Genomic DNA, 6,834 nt, shown 5'->3' on the forward strand with positions numbered 1-6,834 from the left:
TTGTGGAGAGACACATGCAATGTAAGATGGAGGCCATCTTGGACAATACCAACCATCCTCTCCACAACATTCTTGCAGGACAGAGAAGCAGCTACAGCTGCAGCAAACGTCTCATCTCACTGCGCTGCAGAACAGAGAGGTTCAGGAGATCCTTTGTTCCCACTGCCATCAGGCTATACAACACCTCAGCCAAAGGAAGTGGACTAATCTAATTATTATTGTATATTTATTATTAACTGTTTTTATTATTTTTTTTTTTTATCAACAATGAGCTAATGGACACATGAATTTCCCCTAGGGGATAAATAAAGTATCTATCTATCTATCTATCTATCTATCTATCTATCTATCTATCTATCTATCTATCTATCTATCTATCTATCTATCTATCTATCTATCTATCTATCTATAACATTTTATAAGAATAGGGAATTGGTTCTGGAATACAGGTACATACAATACATAAAATACAATACAATACTACAACTAATGATCTATGTCTATGTCCACATAACCATAAAAGACTGCATGTCAAACACACAGGTATTGAGAACACACAAGTATAGTACTGCACATGACCACATTACTGGATCAGGCTGCCTCATGGTCTTCAGTGCTAGCTTGAACGATTAGCTTCACAGGATTCAGCTTTAACAGTGCAACAGAAATGTAATCTCTGGGGCATCATCATACAATAATTCCACTCAAACAAGAACAATAACAGGTGTTAGGTGCCAACTTACATTATTCTGTATGCACACACATGTCCACAATAATACATCGCTTTCAGTTCGTATCCCACAGTCTGTTCAGTGTGGCTCCATCAGCACTAACATGGCCATACAAATAAGGGGAAAAATGGGTTAGTCTTTTACTGCCACTGCAGAGACAGGAGGTTTTATACATTCATGTTTAAACAAACTTTTATTTATCAGTTACAAACATTTATAACTGGTAAAAGGGAGCCTTGTTGTAAAATGTGAAACACAGCATAACATACTAAGGAGTTACTATAAGGCTGCCTTTTACCAGTTATAAATGGTAGTAACTCATTATTAACATTAATGAGTAGTTGATAGATAGATAGATAGATAGATAGATAGATAGATAGATAGATAGATAGATAGATAGATAGATAGATAGATAGATAGATAGATAGATAGATAGATAGATAGATAGATAGATAGATAGATAGATAGATAGATACTTAATTTATGCCCTGGGGGAAACTCAGGAGCAATTAATAAGCATTAACTTGATCTTGGGAAATAGTGAGCCTTCAACAATGTATGAAAATTGTGTTATAATTAGTTTATAATTGTTTATTTATGATTTATAAAGTGCTAACAAGCAATTTAATAACCTAATTTTAAACCATTCATAAATCCTTTATAAGAGTAGGCCTAGTCTTATTGTAAAATGGTACTGGCAGTTTACACTATTACCTCAATGTAACACACACTTGTCAGATTGAAATGTTCAAGCCAACTTTTATATTTTTCCAGGATGATGTGCACAGTCATGTATTATAATACATTTGAGAGTCATTGAGATATTCATACATTAATATAATATGATATGATATAATTCATACAGTCTGAAACAAGTTGTTTTATTTTCAAGCAGACTAAAAGAAAGTACAGACTTACCGACTTGTTCAGTCCTTATAAATTTGTAAACTGAGGGTTAGTTGTTTGTTGAAAACCCTTAATCCACAAAACTGCTGACTGCTGACTCTGTTGAAAGCATAACGTTGTGTTTGAAGAATATTGTGACATTCAAATATATTTTGTCATTGAATTACTGACTCTGAAATATTCCTCTGCAACAGTGTATTTTAGAGAAAGACCTGGGGTCTCTTCCAGAAATAGTTTATTAAACTCTGAATTTAACCCTGAACTCTGAGATGGGAAACTCTGAGTTTTCGGTTCCAGAAAAGCTGATCTGAGTTAGTTCAATCAACTCTGAGTATGTTCAGTCTGAGCTCATGAGGAATATAAAGTCATCATCAATGGATCTCCGATTCAACAAATCACCATGGCAAGGGGTAAATAAAGAGTAGAGCCTCCATTTTAATCCAGTGGTGCCAGAAAGATGTGACATTAAATTATTTATAAAAAAAAACAAAACTGTAAAACAGTAGTTAAAAGTCACATTTTATTCAGTGTCGTCCACTAGACTGTTATTTAGCAGACTTTTATTTCTGTACCTACTGTTTGTTAGATTAAATGTTTAAGTATGTTTATTTAGATGTAACCTGATGCAGACCAAGTTCTTCTGCAGCAGAAGATGAAAATATAAATGAAACAGATCAGACAGAGGTTCATAGATCTATAATTGTAACCTCAGATTCTGACCCAGGAACAGCCTCATGACTTTGGTGATTTTCAGTTGAAAAAGTGTCGAGGTTAAAGCTGAGTGTAAATTTCCAGATGTCTACTTTACAGTTTAAAATCTCGCTCAACAGCATCAATGACTGTATTTGAACATGTAGTAAATTTATATACATTAACTTAAATGCTGTTAAAAGTTTCAGACTATCTGCAGCCGCTAGTCAAAACCTCACTTTTAAACTACATTTAGTCCAGTTTTTAAAAGTATTTTCAGCTGCATTACTGTCACTCAGAAGTATCATCATCTACAGCAGTATATGTCAGCCATGATAGGACTGTTTATCAGTGCGACCAATCAGAACATGAGAAATAATTCCTCATTGACCAGAGTCATGTGTGTCTAAAGCTTTACACCAGTTTGCTTTTGTTTCTTTTACAGTGATGAATGTCTAGTAAATGTTCCAGTGCAGAGGAACTGATTGACAATCTGACAGGCGTCTTAATGTCCACAGTCTCACAGTTATAAAGACAGACAGTGCAGATTTTAATTTGATGCGAGGGTGAAGCCTCCATGTTTAATATCTGAGGTCATGTTCGTAAACATGTAAGTGAGCTTTCACTAAATCTGCTTTCTGGAATAGACCCCCACTTTTTGTAATATACCCCTGAAGAAGCTGTTTGTTGATACATATCTTGTGTAGGTTACCGTTGAGTACCATGCCTTTATATTTTTAAATAAGATGCTGAAAATGTATTTTAGCAATATAATAATAATGCCATGAAACATGAAAAAGACTATAGATGATTTTCAAATAAAATTGGAATATTCTTTCTGTATAAGTCTGTGTTGGTGTCAATGGCTGAGTGAACGTTTAGTGCAGAGTGAAGACGTCAAAGACGGATTAGTCACTTTATGGTTCTTTACAGTGTGTAACTAACTGGCCTTCAATACTTTTGTGGTACAACCTTTGTAAAGACATTTTCCAGTTCATCATGTGTCCACGTTTCCAGCTATTGTCTTTATAATGACAAAGAGTTGCAGCTGTGGCAACAGGTTTAACAGGTCTTCTTTATGGCACAACACAGAATAATTTAATCGCGGTGTCAGGACACAGCCCTGGGCTCCTGTGCTGAGGGTCAGAAGGTGAGATGAAATCACCTTAGCCCAAGGTCACCTGTCCCACAGGAAGATCCAGATCCAGTGAATCAGCTGTCTTATTTTTTTCCAATAATAATTCAAATTCAATTTGATGTTTATAATAAAGTGAAAGGGAACAGAATATGGAGCACTTGCAGCTGTTGAATAGCATTCACCAGAGAACACCAGAATTGGTAGGTCTGTTCTCTTCACAGATGAGAGCAGGTTCACCCTGAGCGCATGTGACAGGCATGAAGGAGTCTGGTGGTGAATGCTGCCTGTAACATCATCCAGCATGACTGGTTTGGCGGTGGGTCAGTGATAGTCTGGGGGAGGCATATCCTTGGAGGGTCGCACAGACCCCCATGTCATAGCTAACGGTTCCCTGACTGCTGTTAGGTACCGCCATGAAATCCTCAGAGCGATTGTCAGACCTGACGCTGGTGCAGTGGTCCCTGAGTTCCTCCTGGTGCAGGACAACGCCCGGCCTCATGTGGCCAGAGTGTGTAGGCGGTTCCTGGATGACGAAGGCATTGATGCTTTTGACTGGCCCTCGCGTTCCCCTGACCTAAATCCAACTGAGCACCTATAGGACGTTATGTATCGGTTCATCCCATGCCGCCAAGTACCACCAAAGACACCATCCGCCCACTCGTCAGGAGCATGCCCAGATGTTGTAGGGAGTTTATACAGGCATGTGGGGTTCATACACACTACTGACAGTTTCGGTGTGATTGTGAATCCAGCCCTCAATGGGTTGATGATTTTGGTTTCCATTGACCCTTGTTATGTCATTTTGTTCTCAACAAATACAATGTACATCAGTAAAGATTTTTAACTTGAGTAATTTGTTTATCAGGATCCAATGTGTGATTTAAGTGTTCCCTTAATTTTTTTGAGCAGTGTATTATACTACTTTATCATATGACTAATCTTGTTTGTGTATATTAGTACGCTATAAGTAAGCTAAAACATACTTGACAAATAAAAAACTCACTAACTAACAAAACATCAGTAAATCATGCCACTTGTCATACGTTGTTTGACATCAGCAGCAAAAGATGTTGATGATCACAACTAATGAAGCTCCATAACTTCAATAATCTCCCAAGGCAATTTCCTGTCCAAACCTATACAGAGGTGTCCAATAAAGGTTGAATCAAGGGCAACTAGACTTGGCTTTAAACACTAGAACAAAGTTCAGAGCTAAAGAGGCCTCTTGGATGAGAGGTGAAACATCTTCAAATATCAACAACTACGTCCACTTTTCTTGGATAACCATGACCTGGATGACTGAGAATCTTCTCAGATGTATGGGTATGTCTAACCTTTTCTCTAACCCTTGTTTTTCCCCTCTTTTTCAGCACAAGAGCCAAAGGGAGATTCAATGGCACCTGAAGATTTCCTGCAATGAGACAACACCCTCAACCTGCGTCTCAACTCCTTGGGTTTTACAAGCCTTTCCCTGTTCCTTATTTCTCATAAACCAAATATTAAGCTCCGTAATGGTGTGTTCTTTGTTTGTGAAAAAGATCAAATACAGTATTCACATATTTTTGGTTGTTAGCATCTTTTTTTTCCTCATTATGGTGCAGACTGTATGTTAAGACAGCACAGCAGAAAGAGCACAACGTACTTGCTATTCATTGTCTGTGTTTATTAGAGATTTATTAAATGATTTTATAACAATCACTGACAGTCTCCTTCTGTCCTACCTGAAAGTCAGAAAAGATTTTATTAGTCATTAACATTGCTTAGCTTTCACCTATCATGGGATTACTGAAACTACAATGAATTAAAGAAATGTTATATGAATTGTATTGATGAAATATTCTTCACTTCCCCAACAATATCATGCTCCTTAACTACTGTAAGGTGAGCCTTAAACCTTAAAGTGTCAACAACGCAGGTAACATTAGCTGTTATCCTGAAACATAGACTGTAAATCAATAGTGCTGTACCAGATCAAATGTGGTGAAGTTGTTAAAACTTGTGAATTTGTCTTGAGAGTTGGAGGCATATAGTAGCAATCCAGCTGGGAGCGAAAAAAAATACTTTAGAGAAGAGGGAGTCTGTACAGGTAAAGAGTCTAAAGCTAAAAAGTGTAAGAGAGAATAAGAAAAGTAAAGCTGGTGTAGCCTCTGCCGATACATCCTGTCGTCATTGTTGCGTCGCAGCTGAGAGCTAAGATTCTCCAGATAAGAGGGAGCCTGAACGGGTAGGGAGCTAAAGAGTCTAAGAAAGACTAAAGATAAAACAGTCAATGTTGATAAAGCTTTTCGTCCCCAAAATATTTCGACTGTTTGCCGGGGGTATCCCAGGGAAGGGAAGCTCTGCACTGGCATGGGACTGAGTCTGGGAAAGACTGATAAGAGCTTGCATGCATCGCTAAGGGGCTTACGGGACAGTGAGAGAGTCGCTGCTGTTGAGGGACAGAGGCACTGGCCAGAGAGTGTATATAGTGCTGCTAAGGATAGATGAAATAGTACCTGTGTAGATAATAAAACGATGTTTATAGTGATTTAAACTTTTCATATCCCAAAGGAGACCAATATAGATGAATGAGGGAGATAGTAATAGTGAAGATGAGGTGCTTTTGTTTGAACCTGAAGGAGATATAAAGATACAGGGAATAAAGACACATTTCTGTGAGGAGGAGGTGATAAGCAGATGTACAGCGTAGCGACGTTGGCACGAGTGCTAGAGCAGCTGTGAGGCAGATACTATCTCTGTAAGTCAAGCACTGGGAGTGCTGGAGGGAGTTGGCAGGCAGAACAGGGTAGCAGTGACCCACGGCTGTGTATCACTGTCATTCCCAGTAGAGTGAAGGGGAAGGCAAGCAGATTCCAGTACATTGTTAAAACCCAGGGAGATGTTTGTCAGATGTTGTCATTTTTATAGCATTTTTCAATACAGATAACAAAGAATCACATGAATCAGGTACAAACATCAAAACAAATCAAAGTGAAATGCAAATGGAATTAAAAGATATTACACAATAAAAGCATTTTTATAAAAGTGTGTCTTAAGAAGTGAGATAAAACAGGGAACTGACTCAGCAAATTTAACCCCATAAGGGGAAGAAAATAGGCCTGACAGCAATGCTGGTAAAATACTTGTGTTAATCAGGATAAAAGAGTCAAACAAAGTTCCAGAAATCCCCAGATCACTACCAAACAGCGGATAAGGATATATGGGGGTTAAAGTGATTAATGGAGGTGTGTCAGCACCAGAGGATTTGGTGATAAATAAACACCCAGAACATGAGAAACAGATCCAATTGTGTATGAAAAGGTGGCATAAACGCACTTAAGGAAAATTAGAGTGGCCAAAAGAAGGCACCTGCTGCGATGAAGTGGAAGC

This window comes from Seriola lalandi, unplaced genomic scaffold (assembly GCF_002814215.2).
Source record: "Seriola lalandi dorsalis isolate HSWRI2012SDOR001 ecotype SW California unplaced genomic scaffold, Sedor1 jcf7180002054687, whole genome shotgun sequence".
NCBI classification, from domain to species: Eukaryota; Metazoa; Chordata; class Actinopteri; order Carangiformes; family Carangidae; genus Seriola; species Seriola lalandi.